The sequence below is a fragment of the Herpailurus yagouaroundi genome, unplaced genomic scaffold (genome assembly GCF_014898765.1).
Source record: "Herpailurus yagouaroundi ecotype Mexico unplaced genomic scaffold, PumYag 67209, whole genome shotgun sequence".
Classification (NCBI taxonomy): domain Eukaryota; kingdom Metazoa; phylum Chordata; class Mammalia; order Carnivora; family Felidae; genus Herpailurus; species Herpailurus yagouaroundi.
The window spans coordinates 904,138-925,990 of NW_024420049.1; positions in this window are offsets into that span (position 1 = coordinate 904,138).

Genomic DNA, 21,853 nt, shown 5'->3' on the forward strand with positions numbered 1-21,853 from the left:
GTGGCATCATAGAATGAATTTGGAAGCTATCCTTCCTCTTCTATTTTTTTGGAATAGTTTGAGAAGAATAGGTATTAACTCTTCTTTAAATGTTTGGTAGAATATGCCTGTGAAGCCATCAGGCCTTGAGGTTTTGTTTATTGGGGTTTTTTAGATTACTGATTCAATTTCTTTGCTGTGTATTGGTCTGTTCAAATTTTCTATTTCTTTCTGAATTCAGTTCGCGAGGTTATATGTTTCTAAGAATTTATCCATTTCTTCTAGCCTCTAGCCTGTCTAATTTTTTGGCATATAGTTTTTCATAATATTCTCTTAAAATTGTTTGTATTTCCGTGGTGTTGTTATTTATCCTCTCTCATCTGAGATTTTATTTATTTGGGTCTTTTCCCTTTTCTTTTTGATACGTGTGGTTAGAGGTTTATAAATTTTTTCAAAGAACCAGTTCCTGGTTTCATTGATATGTTCTATTGTTTTTGTTTTGTTTTGTTTTGTTTTAGTTTCTATCTCATTTATTTCTGTTCTAAACTTTATTAGTTCTTTCTTCTACTGGCTTTAGGCTTTGTTGTTCTTTTTCTAGCTCCTTTAGGTGTAATGTTACGTTGTTTATTTGAGATTTTCCTTGTTTCATGATGTAAGCCTGTATTGCTATATACTTCCCTGCTAGGATCACTTTTGCTGCATCCCAAATGTTTTTGACAGTTGTGTTTACATTTTCATTTGTTTCCAGGTATTTTTTAATTTTTTTCTCTGATTACCTGGTTGACCCATTCATTATTTAGTAGTATGTTGTTTAACCTCCATGTGTTTGTGGTCTTTCCAGATTTTTTCTTTGATTGACTTTTAGTTTCACAGCGTTATGGTCAGAAAAATTGCATGGTATGATTTTATTCTTTATTTGTTGAGGACAATTTTGTGATCTAATATGTAATCTATTCTGGAGAATATTCTGTGTGCACCTGAAAGAATGTGTATTCTGCTGTTTTAAGATGGAGTGTTATAATGGGCACTGTGTTATATGTAAGTGATCAATCACTAAATTCTACAGATGAAACCAGTTTTACCATATATGTTATCTAACAAAAATTTAAATAAAAACTTGAAAAAATAAATGAAATAAGAATCAAAAAAGAAAGAAAAAGAAAAAGAAAACAAAGGAATGCTCTAAATATATCTTTTAAATCCATCTTTCCAGTATGTCATTCAAAGCCACTGTTTCTTTGTTAATTTTCTGTTTAGATGATCTGTCCATTAATGTAAGTGGGGCATTAAAGTCCCCTACTATTATTGTATATTATCCATGAGGTTTTTTATGTTTGTTATTAATTGTTTTATATATTTGGGTGCTTTCATATTGGGTGCATAAATATTTACAATTGTTATATCTTCTTGTTGGATTGTCCCCTTTATTATGATATAGTGCCCTTATTTGCCACTTATTACAGACTGTTTTAAAGTCTACTTTGTGTGATGTAAGTATTGGTACTTAGTTACTGGTGTGGGTAGGGGTTTGTATTGGTCTTCTTGGTGAGGGGCCAGCTGTGCTAGGACTGATGGAAGCTTGACTAAGAAATGCAGTCCAGCCAGAGCACAGGGGCATAGGGCTTGGTGTAAGCAAGTTAGGTAGCCAGTGTCAGTGCTGTGCTGCTTCCTGCAGGTGGCTCTGTGTTTATGCTGAGGGGTGGGGATGGGAAAAGGCACCAGCCAGCTCCTTTGTTCCTGAAGAGGTGTCTCTGTGAACCTTGACTCTCAGGGACACCTGAGAAGAGCTGATAATCTCCCCACTGTGCACCCAGGGTGCTCTTCAGATCACTGTTTCCATGCTGTCTGCCTCCCAGGTTGTTTGCCTGCCTTCTCTCCAAGAGTAGTGCAGTGCCCTCTAGGCCCTTTCCCAGCCAAATCCACTGACCTTTAAAACTCCAGGATTTAGGCTCTGCTGGTTGCAAGAACTCATGAAATTCAGCCCCTCTTGATTTCCAAGCCAATGGCTTTGGGGAAACGTTCCTCTTGTGTGTTCCTCTGTGTGTTCCTCTCTGTCTCACCTTTCTCCACAAACATGGTTCCCTCCCATCCATATCAGCCATGATCCATTTCTCTCCTAAACCACATACCCCTACTTCCTATCTTCTTCAATGTGGCTTCTTCTCTCCCTTTAGTTATAGAGTTTGTTCTGTCAGCCTTCAGGTTGATTTCTGGGATATTTAAGATTATTTGATAATTATTTACTTGTGTTCATGGGATAGGGTGAGTCTAGGGCCCTTCTACCCCACTGCCATCTTCCTCCTCTGATTCTATAGTCTTTGCTTTACAGTCTGTTTTGTACAATATAAGTATTGCTACTCTGGCTTTCTTTTGACATCTATTTGCATGATAAATGTTTCTCCATCCCCTTACTTTCAATATGAAGGTGTCTTTACGTATAAAATGGGTCTCTTATACGCAGCATATAGATAGGCTTTGTTTTTTTCTTATCCATTATATAACTATATGTCTTTTGATTATAGTGTTTAGTCTGTTTACATTCAAAGTAATTATTTATAGGTATGTATTTATTGTCATTTTATTATTTGTTTTGTGGTTGTTTCTGAAGATCTTCTCGAATTTTTTCTTGTCTTTCACCCTTTCATGTTTTGCTGATTTTCTTTATTGATATATTTTTATTTACTTCTCCTTATTCTTTGCATATTTATTAGTGGTTTTTGATATATGGTTACTATTAGGTTTGCACATAACATCTGCATACAGCAGTCTATATTAAGTGGTGGTTGCTCAAGTTTGAACTCATTTTCTTCTCTCCTCTCCATGTTTTAGGTATATGGTATTATATTTTACATCCTTTTACTTTGTGAGTTCCTTGATTGATTTTTTAATATGAAATTTATTGTCAAATTGGGTTCCATACAACACCCAGTGCTCATCCCAACAGGTACCCTCCTCAATACCCATCACCCACCCTCCCCTCACTCTTACCCCCCATCAACCCTCACTTTGTTCTCAGTTTTTAACAGTCTCTTATGTTTTGGCTTCCTCCTTCTCTAACCTTTTTTTTTTTTCCTTCTCCTCCCCCATGGTCTTCTGTTAATTTTCTCAGGATCCACATAGGTGTGAAAACATATGGTATCTGTCTTTCTCTGTATGACTTATTTCACTTAGCATCACACTCTCCAGTTCCATCCACGTTGCTACAAAAGGCCAGATTTCATTCTCTCTCATTGCTGCGTAGTATTCCATTGTGTATATAAACCACAATTTCTTTATCCATTCATCAGTTGATGGACATTTAGGCTCTTTCCATAGTTTGGCTATTGTTGAAAGTGCTGCTATAAACATTGGGGTACAAGTGCCCCTATGCATCAGCACTCCTTTATCCCTTGGATAAATTCCTAGCAGTGCTATTGCTGGGTCATAGGGTAGATCTATTTTTAATTTTTTGAGGAACCTCCACACTGTTTTACAGGGTGGCTGCACCAGTTTGCATTCCCACCAACAATGCAAGAGGGTTCCTGTTTCTCCACATCCTTGCCAGCATCTATAGTCTCCTGATCTGTTCATTTTAGCCACTCTGACTGGCATGAGGTGGTATCTGAGTGTGGTTTTGATTTGTATTTCCCTGATGAGGAGTGATGTTGAGCATCTTTTCATGTGCCTGATGGCCATCTGGATGTCTTCTTTAGAGAAGTGTCTATTCATGTTTTCTGCCCATTTCTTCACTGGATTGTTTTTCGGGTGTGGAATTTAGTGAGTTCTTTATAGATTTTGGATACTAGCCCTTTGTGTGATATGTCATTAGCAAATATCTTTTCCCATTCCGTTGGTTGCCTTTTAGTTTTGTTGATTGTTTCCTTGGCAGTGCAGAAGCTTTTTATCTTCATGAGGTCACAATAGTTCATTTTTGCTTTTAATTCCCTTGCCTTTGGGGATGTGTCAAGTAAAAAATTGCTGTGGCTGAGGTCAGAGAGGTTTTTTCCTGCTTTCTCCTCTAGGGTTTTGATGGTTTCCTATCTCACATTCAGGTCCTTTATCCATTTTGAGTTTATTTTTGTGAATGGTGTAAGAAAGTGGTCTAGTTTCATTCTTCTGCATGATGCTGTCCAGTCATGAGGAGCTAAAAAATGCTATAAATGAGGTGCAAAATAAAATGGAGATGACCACAGCTCAGATTGAAGAGGCAGAGGAGAGAATAGGTGAATTAAAAGATAAACTTATGGAAAAAGAGGAAGCTGAGAAAAGGAGAGACAAAAAAAAAATCCAGGAGTATGAGGGGAGAATTAGAGAACTAAGTGATGCAATCAAATGGAACAATATCCATATAATAGGAATTCCTTGATTGATATTTTATAGAAATATTCATTTTTACCACTTTTGTGTTTCCTAACTTCATACTGTCACTTTTGGTTTCTCATTTCCACTCAAAGAGTCTCCTTTAGTATTTCTTGTAATCCTGGTTGAGTGATCATGAACTCCTTTAATATCTGCTTGTCTGGGAAACTCTTTATCTCTCCTTCTATTCTGACTGATAGCCTTGCTGGATAGAGTATTCTTGGCTGTAGGTTTTTTCTATTCAGCATTTTGAATATATCATGCCACTCCTTTCTGGCTTGCAAAGTGTCCACTGAAAAATACACTGATAGCCTTGTGGAGTTTCCTTTATATGTATCTGTCTTCTTTTGCTGCTTTGAATATTTTTTTCTTTACCACTAAATTTTGCCAGTTTAATTACATGTCTTATTGTGGGTCTTATTGTGGGCTTTTGTTGATTTTGTTGGGGCTTCTTTGTGTCTCCTGCATCTGGATATTTGTTTCCTTCCCCAGATAAGGAAGTTTTCAGCTATTATTTCTTCAAATAAATGTTCTGTCCCTTTTCTTTATTTTAATTCTTCTGGGACTTCTATAATACAAATGTTATTATGTTTGATGGAGTCACTGAGATCCCTAAATCTAATCTCATTTTGCATAATTCTTTTTTCTCTCTTTTGTTCAGCTTGATTATTTTCCATTACTCTCTCTTCTAGATCAGTAATTTGTTCCTGTGCTTCTTCCATGCTGTTCATTCCATCAAGTGTGTTTCTCATTTCATTTATTGAGCCTTTATCTCTGCTATGTCTCTGTGTTAATGGTCTCACTGATGTCCACCACTGTTTTCTCAAGTCCAGTGGGTATCTTTATGATCATTGTTTAAATTTTCCATCAGGCATGTTGCTTATATCTGTTTCACTTAATCTCTGGTCATGGCCTTGTCCTGTTCTTTCACCTGGGATAGATTTCTCTGCATTCTCATTTTGTCTAAGTCTCTGTGCTTCTTTCTGTGTGTTAGGAAAGTCAGCTGATTCTCCTGTTCGTTAGGGTAATAACCTTATGAAGAAGAGGTTTTGTAGTGCCTTGCAGTGTAGTGTCCTCTATTCCCCACAGCTTGGCCCTTCTGGGAGTGTCTCCAATGTATGCTGCATGTGCTCTGCTATTGGGTCCTGGCAACTTTAGGCCAGTTATCTACTTAGGCTCTGTTTGCTTGTTGTGGACAGTGATCCCTGGTCTGAATGTAGCAAGTTTTACCTAGGTGTGCTCTGGTCTGCTTGTGAAATAAGACCTGTTGCCACCAGAACTGAGGCTTCGCAAAAACCCTAGGTTGGGAGACACAGTGTTGGCAGGAGTTTGGGCCAGTCTTCTTGGGGAAGGGTCCCACTGTGCTGGGACTGGGGCAAGTGTGACTGGGAGGGGTGGTTCCACAGGAGCATGGGGGAGGTGGGTCTTGATGTAAACAAGTTAAGTAGCCAGTGTCTGTGTCAGTGTTGGTTCCCACAGGTGTCCCTGTGCTTATGCTGAGGGGTGCGGGTGGGAAATGGAACTGGCCAGTTCCTCTGAAAAAGGATCTCTCCATGAATGCTGCCTCTCTGGGACATGCTCAATGAGCAAATAACCTCCCCACTGTGTGCCCCAGGCACCTTTCAGATCATTGTTTCCATGCTGTATGTTCCTGGTCTGCTTGCCTATCTTCCTTCCAAGAGCAACCCCAATGCCCTTGGGGCTTTATCCCAGCCAATCCTGCTGATCCTTAATACTCCAGACAGGTTGCAAGAACTCATGAAATTTGGGCCCTCTCACTTGCCAAGGCTACTGGTATGGAGATTAATTTTCCCTGTGCATTCGCCTGTGTGCTAGTCTGTCTCTTGCCCCTCTCTACAACCAGCTGTCTCTCCTCACCACAGTGGCCATGATCTGTTTTTCTCCCAAATTGTGTCTCCCCACTTCTTACCTTCTTGATTTGACCTCTTCTCTACCTTTAGCTGTGGATTTTGTTCTGCCAGTCTTCGGGTTGATTTCTGAGATTTTTAGGATGATTGATAATTATCTAGTTGTGTTCATGGGACAAGCAAGGCAAACCTAAGGTTCTCCTACTCTGCTGTCATCTTCCCCTCTCTCCAGGCATATTTCTGGGCACATTATTTTGCTCCATTGATCTATATGTCTATCCCTTTGCTAATGTCATATTGTTTTGATTACTGTAGCTTTAAAGTAATTCTTTTTTTAATGTTTATTTTTGAGAGAGAGAGAGAGTGTGAGTGGGGGAGGGACAGAGAGAGGGGGATAGAGAATCTGAAGTGGGGTCTGGGCTGACAGAAGGGAGCTAATGCTGGCCTCGAACTCACGAACTGTTGTGAGATCGTGACCTGAACCAAAGTCAGATGCTTAACAGTCTGAACCACCTGGGTGCCCCGGCTTTACAGTAATTCTTAAAATAAGGTAGTGTGATTGCCCCAACTTGATTATTCTTTTTCAAAATTGCTTTAGCTATTCTATTTTGTTTCCTTTTTAGCATTAGCTTGCCTGTGTCTACAGAAAAATCTTGCTGAGATTTTGATAATTATTGCATTAAATTTATAAATAATTTTAACTAGAATTTATATATTTATTTGAATCCATGAACTTGGCATATTTATTTTAAGGCTTATTTAGGTCTTTTAATTCTTTCATGGACATTTTATAGTTTTCAACCTACAGATCCTATATATGTTTTGTTGGATTTACACTTAAGTGTTTCACTTTTGGGGGGTTATTATAAATAGTATTATTTTTAGATTTTTTCATTTCCAATTGTACGCTAATAGTATATAGAAAAATGATCTCTTTTTCTTATATTGACCTTATATCCTTTGATCTTGCTAAACTCACTTATTATTTGTATGTGTTTTTTGTAGATTATGTTTACATATCAATGAATTCAACTTCCTAATATTTTGTATTGAGTTTTGCATCTATGTTCCCAAAAGATATTGGTCTGTTGTTTCTTGTAATTTTTTGCAATGTCTTTGGTATCAGAGTAACACTAACCTCATAGAATAGGCTGGTAAGTATAACTTTCTCTTCAATTTTTGTTAAGAGCTTGTGTAGAGAAAACTTATTTCTTTCCAAAATGGCATAATTCACCAGTGAAACAATATGAGCCTGGTATATGTATGTATGGAGGGCTTTTCATTATAAATTGTTTCTTTAATATACATAAGGATATTCAATTGATCTATTCTTTTTTTCATCACACAAAAGAAACTTTATTTGCAGCAAATAAGGAGATCATGGGGGAATAACTTGCAGAGCTGTGACTCCCCAAAAGGGAGGGTGAGTGGGTTTCTTTTAAGGATGGGATGCATATTCAGAAAAGGGAGTTTTGTTATCGCATGTAGAGGTAGCTATAAGATCACTGATGCATACTTAGGAAACATGGCTATACATGTATTGTATGTTATGTTAATGAGGTTTATATTCTTCCTTGTGTGGTGATTTTAACATTATTATGAGGTAGAGGTAACTGTTGGACATTCCATGGTCCATCTGCACAGGTGTGAGTGAGTAGTTGAGCTCAAACTGGTCTAGGCTGGCTGGAGCTCTTCCTGTTTGCCTCTAAAAGATAAGGTTAACATTCCTGTGAAAGGACGAGGGGTCAATGGAGGTCTTTATGGTGACAGCTTTAACCTCATTAACCCCATGGGGCATGGTTTCAATCCACCCAAGAGTTATGATCATTCCCCAATTTTGAAGGAATTGAGGCAATGACCACTCTATTTCTTGTTGAAATGGTGTACAGTTTTGGAGTTTGAGGAATGAAACAACTCTGCACTTTGTTGGAAATATACCTTGGTACTTGGCTAAACTTGTACATTTTGGAAAGCACATTTCATTAATACATATAGCCCAAATTTTAGTAGTCTCTGTAACATTGACCTAACACTTTGGGGATTCCAGAAAAAAGTCTGGTATTTAGTATGATTAGCTTGTTCCAAGTATAATGGAGCCCTCTGACTTAATTTCTCATAACTGGGAGTTATCTGTAAGAATCCGTCTCATATCTGGAATAAATTTCTATCAAAAGTTATTGTGGTATGGTTACAGATAACATTCTCTCCTTTGACAAGATTTTTCTTAGGGAAACATCATAGATCAACATTGTTTTCTCTTAGCTGGAATTTAACTGTTCTGTTCTGGACCAAAGGTAAGAAGTTTGCTCCATATCTTATGAACCAGTCTTAGTCTTGAAAATAGATTAGTTTAACAGTTGTCTCATTTCAGGAGGCAGTCCTGCAAGTGGGCTCTCAAAATTAGGCCTATACTGTGCAAGCAATCAGGTAATTAATAAGAGCCAGTTACATGGAAACAAAAGAAAAACACAGATTAATGGTGGAGGCAAATTATAAACCCAGTGTCTGAGTCCTGAGTGTTGCCAGTGAAAAGATTTCTAGATGTTGGGTTTGAAGTAGTCTCAGAGGGAATGGGAGCAGGTGGTGGCAATCTGATGGATTTTTTCTTGTTTATAGTTCAAATGCCGCTAGTGACCTTTCAGAGTGGACTAAACACCAAAGGGCATACAAGAGTGAGTATACATGGGCCATTGTGGCTATTTCTCTGAAATGTACCTGAAGTTGTCTAGCTTCAGTTTGCACAGCTTCAGGAAAGGGGGCACTTTTAGTTCTCAGTGATTCTAAGTCAAGAGAATGAAAGAAAATTGGAAACTTTAGTTTGGAGAGTCATAGTCAGATATTCAAGGAAGCCAGAAGACTTCAGGATCTAGCCCAGTTTTATAGGAAAACAGCAAACAGTCAAAGATAAATTAATCAGAGCTAGAATCTAACATCTACACAGGTGTGTTATTGAAACAATTTTTCTCTAAAATCACCCTCATTTCTGTCAAAAATAGCCAAATTAAGGCTAATTTGTTGTAAAACAAATCCGGTTTTAACAGATTTGGCCTATTTACATACATGTAGAAAGAATAGTGATCGTCCATAAATTTCTTTTTTAAATCTGCTTTGCTGAAACTTTTTTAAAAAATGTATTTATTTAAATTCAAGTTAGTTAACACACAGTGTAGTATTGGTTTCAGGAATAGAATCCAATGATTCATCACTTACATGTAATAAATACCTAGTGCTCATCCCAAGTGCCCTCCTTAATGCCCATTACCCATTGAACCCATTCCTCTACCCACCTCCCCTCCAGCAACCCTCAGTTTGTTCTCTGTATTTAAGAGTCTCTTGTGGTTTCTGGAGCTTTTCGTAAGGAATTGTAGATTGAACTCTCAACAGCCTCTGAAGGCTAAGAAACCAAGCCAAATACTTACCATCAGACTCTCCTGTAATACTTATAGATTTAGGTTACTTTCTTTTTTCCCCAAGGTCCCCAAAACCATCCTGAAGTCCCTGCACCTGCCAGGAAGTGACATTCTTTACTCATGTGGTAAGGCTGCTGGGAAGTCAGTAAGTAAGGTATCAGGCTAATATTTCTAAGGTGTTTCTTTGGCTTCATAAATTCAAACTTAGTTCCCTAAAGCTGTCTGGTCATATCTGAGTCTATGCATGTCTCTCTCAAATATGGCATTCCAGTCAAAATCTTGGTAATATAGCCAATGTTTCCAATGGTGTCCTGCTCAAGGAGAACATATTCTTACTGAGCTTATACAAATAACTACAAATGCCATGAAAGAAAGAATGCTTACTGAGAGTTTATGAATTCCGGAGGGTTTGGGTGGGAAGAAAAGATAAATGTTCCAATTTGTTCACAAAGGAATATTTACCAAATTTCTGTAAGTCATAGATAGCTTAAGAGAAAAAGGTTATTGTTTGTTTTTTTAATCTGGAAGAGCAAACGTTAGAGAATCAGCAATGTTTTTTAAAAATTTTTTAATGTTTATTTTTGAGAGAGATGGAGACAGAGCACAAGCAGGGGTAGAGCAGAGAGAGGGAGACACAGAATCTGAAGCAGGCTCTAGGCTCTGAGCTGTCAGCACAGAGCTCAGCATGGGGCTTGAACTCACGAACCGTGAGATCATGACTTGAGCTGAAGTTGGATACCCAACCAACTGAGCCACCCAGGTGCCCCCAAGAACCGTCAATGCATTATACAAAAGTCATAAAAACTGTAATCATCTTTCTCTGTTTAGTTCATGTTACTAACCCTTAATCTGTTTGAATGAAATTTTCCCATTAGTTCCGGGAATACTTATTCAGTTTAGTTTTATAATTCTAAGGGTATCAGAAACCTGTATTTGTTAAAAATTTCATTCCACAAATCTCCTTGAAGGTGAAACATATTTGCATCAGAATAACGCAAAACATCAGAACAATGACCGTTAATGACAAAAGACTCAAAAATGGACATGGTTAAAGGTCTGATGAGAATTCCCTATAGTGTAGTTGACAAGGAAATTCGGTTGTTTTTGTGACACACATTTTGCCTAGACTTTGTGAGACAACTCTAGTTTTCCTCTAAAAGTTGTGCTAGAACCCAGGATAACCTATCCCAACAGAGATCCTTTCAAATAAAAGCATTCAAAGTGGCCACTGGATTTCAGGTGAGATCAGAATACTGGGGCAGTTATCACAAGCACCAAGGAGAGTCCTCCAAGGAGTTGGCTCCACGCCCTGGTAGCTTAACTCAGGTAACTGGAGGGCAGAACCTCAGAAGGACAAGGGTCCCATCTCGGCCCCAAATCTGTAACTAAAAAAAACTTGAGTTTGCTCCTTGGTGAGTTACAGATAGAGACTACACTAGGTGGAGTTGTCACACAAAGGAAACTTTATTGGCAGCAAATAAAGAAATCACAGGAATAACTTCCAAAGCCATGACTCCTCAAGTGATCTATTACTTCTTGAATGAGACTTTTTTTCAATTGAGAGAGGCAATCTATAATGGAACCTGAGTATCCCTGCAAGTTCTTGCTGGGTATGCCAAGAATACAAGGCTCTGAGCTCTCTTTACCTCAGTCATTTCTCAGTGTTGTGTTTTCAGTGAGCAGCCTAGAGGGATGAGGTAATGTCTGTCCCTTAGACAAAGAGCAGTGGTTCACTATAAAAATGGCAAATACCCTAATCTCAGTGTTTCTCTCTCGTAATGCAACCCACAGAATCTATAAGCATCTATCTTACAGCATTCATGAACCAGTAATAGTAATAGTAATAGTAATAGTAATAACAGTAAACAGTAATAATCTCAATTAGCTTGTAAGCAGAGTAAAATCCTAGACCCCTCATGGTTCTTGACAGTTTTGGCAATGAGGATGAGTGTGTGCTGTGTTAGAGGATATGAGAAGATTCTCCAGGATGTAATAGAAAAAGAATCCTTTCTCCCTAGTGGTGAGAAGGCCAGTGTGGGAATAGGGTTCCTCCACTGTTCTAGCTGTTAATGAGACCAAGGATTACAAAAAGCCACTGCAATGATGCTTTGATTATTGCTCAATCTCCTCTGGGAGTTTGTAGGGATATTATCATGACAATGGGGCAGCAAGCCCTGGGACTTAAACCAAATACAATGTATGCTGACTGCTGAGTCAAAAGGCGGGCAATAAGGATACTGTGTCAACAATGAGAATATAGAACTTTGGATCAAAACGTCGGAAGTTCACTTGTTGAGCCTGAGCAGGTATCCACTTGAAAACAAAGTAAACATAAAGTTTTGTTGTGAAACTTCTTTTTCATTCTACACCCCCGATCACTCTCTCTTCTTGTATCCCAATCTCAAGTGCTTTCAAAAAAAAAAGTATACTGGGGAATTTGAGGGGAGAGAAGGGACTCAAACTTTTATAACTAAGATATAGGCACCCAAGTCACCAAATATCTGGTCTTGTGGATGTGTTTAAAAACATTGAGGATTACAGTGCAAACATTTAGCAGCATATGTGAGGGCGTAAAGGGTGGCTGGGCCTGGGCCCTTGATGGTCTCTAGGAGGTACATGGGGAAGAGGCAGCAGCAACTCGGGGTCAAGGAGCCAAAGGGAAAAAGGTTTCCCTGCAGCTCAGCTTTGTAAAAGATATCTACAAAAATACTGCAACATGCATAATGCCCAAAAATAAAAAAATGAGTACTTTCTCCTGGGATCATGAACCAGTCAATATTGCCAACGTCACAATTTTTATTTGACACAGTACTGGAAATCCTAGTTGGCAGGTATGGGAAGAAAAAGAAATAATAGGCATACTGATTTCAAAGGTAGAAATAAAATCCTTTACTCACAAATGACATGATCATCTATGCATAAGATCTTAAAGAATCTATATAAAAAGCTATTTGAACTAGTAGGGTGAGAGGATAGAGTGTAAATATTAAAAAAATCAATTGTATTTCAATATACTAAGCAACAAACAATTGGAAATTGAAATTTAAAAATGTCATTTACAGAAGCATATAAAAACATTAAACATGATGAGTCAATTAAATAAAATAAGTGCAATAACTGTGCACCTAAAGGTATAAAACATTGTTAAGATAAATAGAGAGATACAGTATGGCCATGCATTGGAATGTTCAATATTTTTAAGATGCTGTGTTAATTTTCTATTGTGTGAGAAATTGCTACAAACTTAGTGACTTAAAGTGACACAAATTTATTATCGCATAACTTCTGTGAATCAGGAGTTGAGGCACAAGTTAGTTGGATCCTCTCTGTACATGGCTGGCTGGCTGGAATCGCTAGGCTGGCTGAAATCAAGGTGTTGGCCAGGGTTGTGATCTCATCTGAGGCTCAGGGTCCTCTTCCAAGCTCACTGGTTATTGGAGAATTTACTTCCTTGCAGTTGTAGGGCTGAGGATCAGAGAAAGAGTTGCTGATCAGTCCTCTGAATCACTAGAGCAAATAAATCATTTGGAAATTTTCAGGGTAATCTGAGAACCCAATTACATCAAGTCATTAAAGTAAGACTATGAAGTGGGAACTTACGTAGGTATCTGTGGAAAGCTTATGCCTTTGTGTAAGCCATCATTTTTTTTTTTGAACTTAGTATCTGATGGTAGATCTGGGGCTGCTGTTGGTCAGCAGGGGCAGCAGTTGATAAGAAGAGACAAAGGCTGAGCAGAAGAGAGTAATGACAAACTAATCTATAAGGCACCTCTGCATTTGTCTATCACTATATCTGCAGCACATTTGTATTTTTCAAAGATGGTTGCAACAATATCTCCCATCTTATATGTTCTTCTGCAATATGACTTTGCTATTCCCCCATCAGGAGGTACAGTCTATTTCTCACCCCATTGAATCTGGCCCCTATCTGTGACTTTTTTGACTAAAAGTATATATTGTAAGTGGAACTATGCCAGTTCTAGGCACAGCACTTACCTGGCATAAAACTTCTGATTCCTGCCTCTTGGAACACACTTACTGTTGGTTTTTTTAAGTTTATTTATTTACTTTGAGAGAGACAGCACAAGTGAGGCAGGGGCAGAGAGAGGGAGAAAGAGAGAATCCCAAGCAGGCTCCATGCTGCCAGCACAGAGCCCTATGTAGGGCTCGAACTCACAAAACCATGAGATCATGACCTGAGCTGAAACCAAGTCGGATGCTCAACTGACTGAACCACCCAGGCACCCAGGAACACCCACTGTTGATACATTCCCTTGTGGAACCCACTTTCCATACTGTAGAGGCCAAAGCCACAGGGTGAGACCATATATAAGTGCTATAGTCCACAGCAGCAGCTAAGTTCCCAGTCAACAAGTTCTCAGGCAAGAGCCAACCATGTGCATAAACCATCTTGGATATCCAGTTGAGTTAATTTTTAAGATAAATCCAGCACCAGATATCATCTGAATGAAGCTGTGAAACCCCAAGTAAGAACTGCTGAGATGAACCCAGTCAACTCACAGAACAATAAGAGAGAATAATAAATTTTTTTCAGCCACTAAGTTTTGGGATGATTTCTTACGTAACAATAGATAATCAGAACAGTAGCTGATCATGAAAACTTCCTAAGAAGTATAGCCATTGTTTCATTTCTACTTTCTAAATCTCACACAGGGTCCTTTAACATGGAACCATTCAAATAAAGGGTTTCTAGGAAATGTAGTTACAAGCTCAAATAAGTTGATAATAGAATACTTGATATATTTGGCTTAGTTGTGTAACTTTGGCTATTGGAATATGAATTGACAGGACACAAGCAGAGGGTTTAAGTGTATTTGTTGTGTATTGGCTTTTTCTTCTACTTTTGCTATCTGCCATGAGAAGAACATGCTTTGGGTCCTACAATGATAAATGGAGCAGATCTGAATTGAACTCTCAGTCTGGAGTCAAACCTAGCCAAGCCCAGCAGAGCTCAGCAGAACCATAAAGAACTAGCAAACCTGTGAACAAGAAATAAATACTTTTTGTGAGCCACTGAAATTTTGAAGATGTTTATTACATGGCATTATTTCAGGCAATAACCATAATAGATAATAGATAACTAGTAAATAGGTGGAAAGAACCAAACATTTTTTCTGCCTTTCTTGATGAAAGTGCTTCAGGGTAACCCAATAGTTGATGTGGAAAAGTTCTTCTTCACAGAAGAATCCCAGCTTATAAATGCAAGAAGAATGAGAGGATATCACCATTTTGAAGCCTATAATGAAATGATAGTTCTAAGCAGAGATAATTAAAAACTGCAAAAAATATTAGGTGAAAAGTGGTTGGGTAAGTTTAAAAAATAGATAGGGGAACCTGGGTGGCTCAGTCAGTTGAGCGTCCGGCTCTTGATTTTAGCTCAGGTCATGATCTCACAGTTTGTGGGTTTGAGCCCCACATTGGGCCCCATGTCAGTCTCTGCAGTGACAGCACAGAGCTTGCTTAGGGTTCTCTCTCTCCACCCCACCCTCCCCATTTGCTCACTCGCTTGCTCTCTCCCTCTCTCTCTCTCTCTCAAAAAGTGAATAAATTGTCAAAAAATAGTTAGATCTGGATGTCAACATGTGAACAAATTAACCAGTGTCAACATCACAGAGAGACAACCAAATCTCATGTGTCTCCAAATGTGATGCAATAGGAAATACAAACTTATAATTTATTCTTGCAAAAATTTGAATCTAAATCTGATAAACCTCTATACCTCGCTACAGGAAATGCAGGAGTCAGAGGAACTGATGAGTGGTGGTAGCAGTTAATGAGTTGGGAATCCTGGAAGAAGTTAAATGAGGGGCACCTGGGTGGCTCAGGCAGTTAAGTGTCCGACTTCAGCTCAGATCATGATCTCCTGGTTTGTGGTTTTAAGCCCTGTTTCCAGCTCTGTGCTGACAACTCAGAGCCTGAAGCCTGCTTCAGATTCTGCGTCTCCCTCTCTCTCTTCCCTTCCCCTGCTTGTGCTCTCTCTCTCTCTTTCAAAAATAAATAAATATTTTAAAAAATTATTTTAAAAAAAGAAGTTAAATGATACCATGGGGAGAAGCATTTAGCAAAATCCAGAGTTTGGGAAAATTTTCAGGGCATACAACTGATTTCTTCCTCAAATACATTAAAAGGAAGGAGAAGAGAAATAGAATTTATAGATTAAAAGAGATTAATGACATGTCAATCAAGTCTGACTTAGTACATTGCTTGGATCTTAATTTAAACAAACCAATTGAAAAATAATGTGGGACACAACTAGGGAAATTTAGACACAATGGATATTTGGTGATATTAAGTAAGAGCTGTTATCATTACATGTGATAATATATTTAGATGCAATTAGGGGATAGCTGGTATCTTTACATATGGTATTGTGATTATGTTTAAAAATGAATCCTTATCTTTTCAAGATATATACTTAAATGTTTATGGATAAAATGATGTATCTTGGTCTTGTTTCAAACTGGAGGGCAGTGGGTATGGGTACAGATAAAACAAGACTGGCTAAGAACCTGGGTTTTTGGCTGAAGCAATTGGGTGCATGGTTGTATAGTTAATGTGATAGGAAATCCAGACAGAGAGAAACACATTTGGATTGGGATAAGTGGAGTGGCAGATCGGGAGTTCTGGTTTTGATACATTAGATTTGAAATGTCTATTAGATGTAGAAGTAGAGATATCAGTCTGATAATTGTATATGAGAGTCATGTGCTCAGCTGAGAGGTCATGCTGGAGATAGAACTTTGGGGGTCTCCAGATTCTATAGTTTACACTCTCCCTATGTGAACTCATCTATCCACATATCTTTAATACTTTCTAGATTAGGTAGGAGCTATTTTGTTATTTTACAGTTTCTACCATTCCTACAGGGAATGTCAGTGTATTCAGTCATTTTTGGATAAGTTAGCAGTATGTATTAAAATTAAAATGCACATCCTGAATGATCAAGCAATTCCACTTCTCTGTATCTACCCTAGAGTTACATTTGTGCATGAGCAAAAGCAGACATGACGAGAATACTCCCACAACCTTATTTGTAATAGTAAAAATCTGAAAGAACCCCAATGTCCACTGACAGGGGAATGGCTAAATTAAAAATATTTTCAAATTATGGAATATTATGCAATAGTTAAAAAGAAAGTAGGTAGGATATCTCTATGTACTATAATTAAAAGATCTTCAAGGTATATTGTTGAATAAAAAATGCAAGTTGCAGAGGAATACTTCTATTTTTATGTTGATACCTTTAAAAAACTGTGTGTGTGCATGTGTATATACATATATTTATATATGTGTGATAAAAATTTAAAAATATTTCAAATACTATACAACAAACATAATATTGGCTATATTGGGATAGAATATGAGTTTGGGGAGCTGATAAAGAGAACTTTTAGCTTTAAAGTAATGCTTTCACAGGGCACCTGGGTGGCTCAGTCGGTTAAGCATCCGACTTCGGCTCAGGCCATGATCTCAGGGTCCATGAGTTCGAGCCCCAAGTTGGGCTCTGTGCTGACAGCTTAGAGCCTGGAGCCTGCTTCAGATTCTGTGTCTCCTCTCTCTGCCCCTCCCCCGCTTGTGCTCTGTCTTTCTCTATCTCTCAAAAATAAATAAATTTAATTTAAAAAAATAATTAAAATAATGTTTTCATTTTATAATAAAAATATATTTACATGCTACTTGCAAATTTATCTTTTATCTAACTTAAAAGAGTGAAGTAATTACATGTGCCTATCTGCAATCAAGTAATAGTAAATGGCATAGTGAAGTGGTTAGGAACAGGGTCTTTGGAGTGGAACTTCCTGGGTTTGAATCCTGGTTCTGCAGTTTAGTAGCTGTGTTTGAGCAAGACGCATAAATTCTTTATGCTTCTGTTTCCTTATTTTTATTTTTATTTATTTTTTATAGTAAAGCCCACTGATAACTTTTTTAATTTTTATTTTTTTAATGTTTATTTATTTTTGAGATAGAGAGAGACAGAGCACAAGGAGGAAAGGGCAGAGAGAGAGGGAGACACAGAATCCAAAGCAGGCTCCAGGCTCTGAGCTGTCAGCACACGGCCCAACGCAGGGCTGGAACTCATGAACTGTGAGATCATGACCTGAGCTGAAGTCAGACGCTTAACTGACTGAGCCACCCAGATGCCCCCACTGATACTTTTTTTAAAGTTTATTTATTTTGAGAGAGACAGAGATAGCACGAGCAGGATAGGGGCAGAGAGAGAGGGAGAGACAGAATCCCAAGCAGGCTATGGGCTGTCAGCTGCAGAGCCCCACACAGGGCTCAAACTCATGAATCACCAGATCTTGACCTGCGCAGAAACCAAGAGTCAGTTGCTTAACTGACTTAGCCACCCATGTTTCCTTATTTTTAAAGTGGAGATACCAGTAGTACTTGTTTCAGAGGGTTGTATTCAAACAATACATGCAAGAGGTTTAACAGACTGCCTAGTACATAGTGATCAATAAATTCTGGTCATTTTTATTATTTTAAAATTTTATTTATTTTTTTTTAATTCAAGTATGATTAACATACAGTGTTATATTAGTTTCAGGTATACCGTGTAATGATTCAACACTTCTATACACTACTCAATGCTCATCATAAGTGTACTCTTAATCCCCTTCACCTATTTCACCATTAGGGAAATGCAAATTGAAACCACAATAAGATATCACCTCATCCCTGTTAGAATGGCTAAAATAAAAAACACAAGAAACAAAAAAAGTTGGCAAAGATGTGGAGAAAAGTGAACCCTCTGTCACTGTTGGTGGGAATGCAAGCCGGTGCAGCCAGTATGGAAAACAGTATGCAGTTTCCTCAAAAAATTAAAAATAGAACAACCATATGATCCAGGATTTTCTACTACTGATATTTATCCAAAGAAAATGAAAACACTAATTTGAAAATGTCTATGCACCCCTATGTTTACTGTAGCATTATTTACAAGAGGGAAGATATGGAAGCAACCCAAGTGTCCATCCATAGATAAATGGATAAAGATGTGGAATATATATACATAGACACAATGGAATATTACTCAACCATAAAAAGAATGAAATATTGCCATTTGTAACAACATGGATGGATCTAGAGGGTATAATGCTAGGTGAAATAAGTCAGAGAAAGACAAATACCATATGACTTCACTTATGTGGAATTTAAGAAACAAAAATGAACAAAGAATTATTATTATTTCCACTTCTTAATAGACTTCTGGTTTGGTACATTAAGGGTATCTGGATATTATTCTTGTAAATGAGATGATAAATATGGTCTGACTGGTATTGTTAGGATATTCATAGCAGATTCATTCATTAAATATTTTGCATACCTATTATGTGCAATTGTGTCCAATGTGTTTTCATTCATAGACTGCTTTCTCCCTGAAAAGGCATGATGTGGTACTATTCAATAGTTTTGTAAAAAATTTGAGAAGAATAAACAAAATGCAGATTACATAAATCTTCAATGGAATACAAATCCCACAGATAATATGCAGGGTTGAATCCAATAAGATGAAAATAATTTTTTCATAAAGTAAAGTAACCTTAAATTAGATCTTAAAAGTTTCTTTCATCCAACAGTCACTTCATGCTATACTACTCTCACCAGTATCCCAAATAAGAATCATTGTACCTCTTCTTAAGTATTATTGTTTTGAACAGAGGAATCATTATTTCATGAAGCAGACTGTTCAATTGTTGAACAGCTAGAACTATACCTTATGTTGATCTTAAATCAGCAACTCAGCAACTTCAAAAACTGGCTCATTTTCCTACAATAGCTACACAAATCAATTCTCTTTCATCTTTTACATGGCAATTTTTTGAATATTTATAGACAGTGATCCTGCCACCCTAGAATCATTTCTTCTTCAGACTAAAAACTCCTGCACTTATTTGATTTCCTATCACCCTCCTTATCCTTTGGACTAATTCCAGTTCAGTGGTGTTCTACTTAAAGTGTAGGACTTAGTATTTTTGTTGCTGGGAGAGTATATCTGCTATTGCAACTCTCCACTTTTGTACATATCAGAGAGATAATCTGGAGCAGTTGTTCTTCTAATGACCTCATATAATTAACCCTTCTGGTGTCTAATTAAAAATAAACATATATCAGGGTCTCTATGTTTCCCTGTGGAACTGTTCTAATTCATCTTTGTCCTCTGGCTACTATTTTACATAAGATAACCATAGGGCAGTTAATTTTGGAAACACATATGACAGAAACTTGTAGTTCAGTTTTTTTCCTTAATGTACTTTCAATCAGCCCTTCCAGTTATACTCAGTGATAATTTTCTTATATCTATTTTTTTCTTCAATCCATAACCCTACATAGGAAATACTGAAAATTAAACCTTAAAATGACATGGCCTAGAGCATTACCCTGATATCAAAACTAGACAGACACTACAAAAAAGTAGTATTTTTTTAAAAAGTAGTATTTATCAGTGATAAACATAGATGCAAAAATCCCCAACAAAATATTAGCAAATTAAATTCATTAATACATTAAAAGGATCATTCACCATGGTCAAGTGAGATTTATTCCAAAGATACAAGGATGGTTCAGTATTTTCAAATCAATCAATGCAATACATCACATTAACAAAAGGAAGGATAAAAACTATATGATCATGTCAATAGATGACAAAAAAGCATTTAACAAAATACAACATCTATTCATGATAAAACAAAACTCTTAAAAAATAGAGTTAGATGGAACACACCTCAATGTAATGAAGGCCATACATGATAAGCTAACATCATACTGAATGATGAAAAACTGAACTTTCCTCTAAGATCATGACCTCTAAGATGTCCACTCTAACCACTTTTATTCAACTTAGCACCAGAAGTCCTAACTGCAGCAATCATACAAGAAAAATAAATTTTAAAAAATCCAAAATAAGTAAGGAAGCAATAAAACTGTCACTATTTGCAGATGAAATGATACTATTAGTAGAAAACCCTAAAGATTCCATCAAGAAGCTATTAGAACTTATAAATGAATTCAGTAAAGTTGCAGAATGTAAAATTAACAAAAATTAACTAACAAAAATGCACTATATTAGTGAATTTCTATACACTAATAACAAAGCAGCAGAAAAAGACATTAAGAAAACAATTGTGCTTACTTTTGCACCACAATGGATAAAATATTTAGGAATAAATTTAACCTAGGTTGTGAAAGACCTATTACTCTGATAATCATAAGACACTGATGACAGAAATTGAAGACAATACAAACAAATGGGAAGATATACCATGCTCATGGATGGGCAGAATTAATATCATTTAAATGTCTATACCACCCAAAGCAATCTACAGATTCAGTGCCATTCCTGTCAAAATACCAACAGCATTTTTCACATACCTGGAACAAATAATCCTAAAATTTGTATGGAATCCCAAAGAGCTCAAATGGCTAAAGTGATCTTGAGAAAGAACAAAGCTGGAGGTATCACAATCCCAGATTTCAATATATACTACAAAGTTATAATAATCAAAACAGAATGGTATGGGCACAAAAACAGACACATAGATAAATATAACAGGATAGACATCCCACAAACAAATCCATTCTTATGTGGTCAATTAATCTATGACAGAGGAGGCAAGAATATACAATAGGAAAAGACAGTCTTTTCAATAAATGGTGTTGGGAAACTGGACAGCTACAGAAAAGAATGAAACTGGACCACTGTCTTACACCATACACAAAAATAAACTCAAAATGGATTGAGGACCTAAATGTGAGACCTGAAACCCTAAAATCCCCCAAACAAAACAGGCAGTAATCTCTTGGACATCAGCCTTAGCAATATATTTATGGCTATGTCTCCTCAGGCAAGGGAAACAAAAACAAAAAATAAACTATTGGGACGATACCAAAATAAAAAGCTTTTGCATAGCAAAGGAAATCATCAACAAAACAAAAGGGCAATGTACTGAATGGGAGGAGATATTTGCAAATGATATATCCAATAAGGGGTTAATATCTAAAATATATAAAAAATTTATACAACTCAAAACCAAAAAAAAAACAAATAACCTGATTTAAAAATTAGCAGAGGACCTGAATACACATTTCTCCAAAGAAGACATACAGATGGACAACAGACATGAAAAGAGGCTCAATATCATTAACCACTGGGGAAATGCAAATCAAACCCACAAAAAGATATTTTTCCTCACACATGTCAGAATGGGTAGTAACAAAAAGACAAGAAATAAC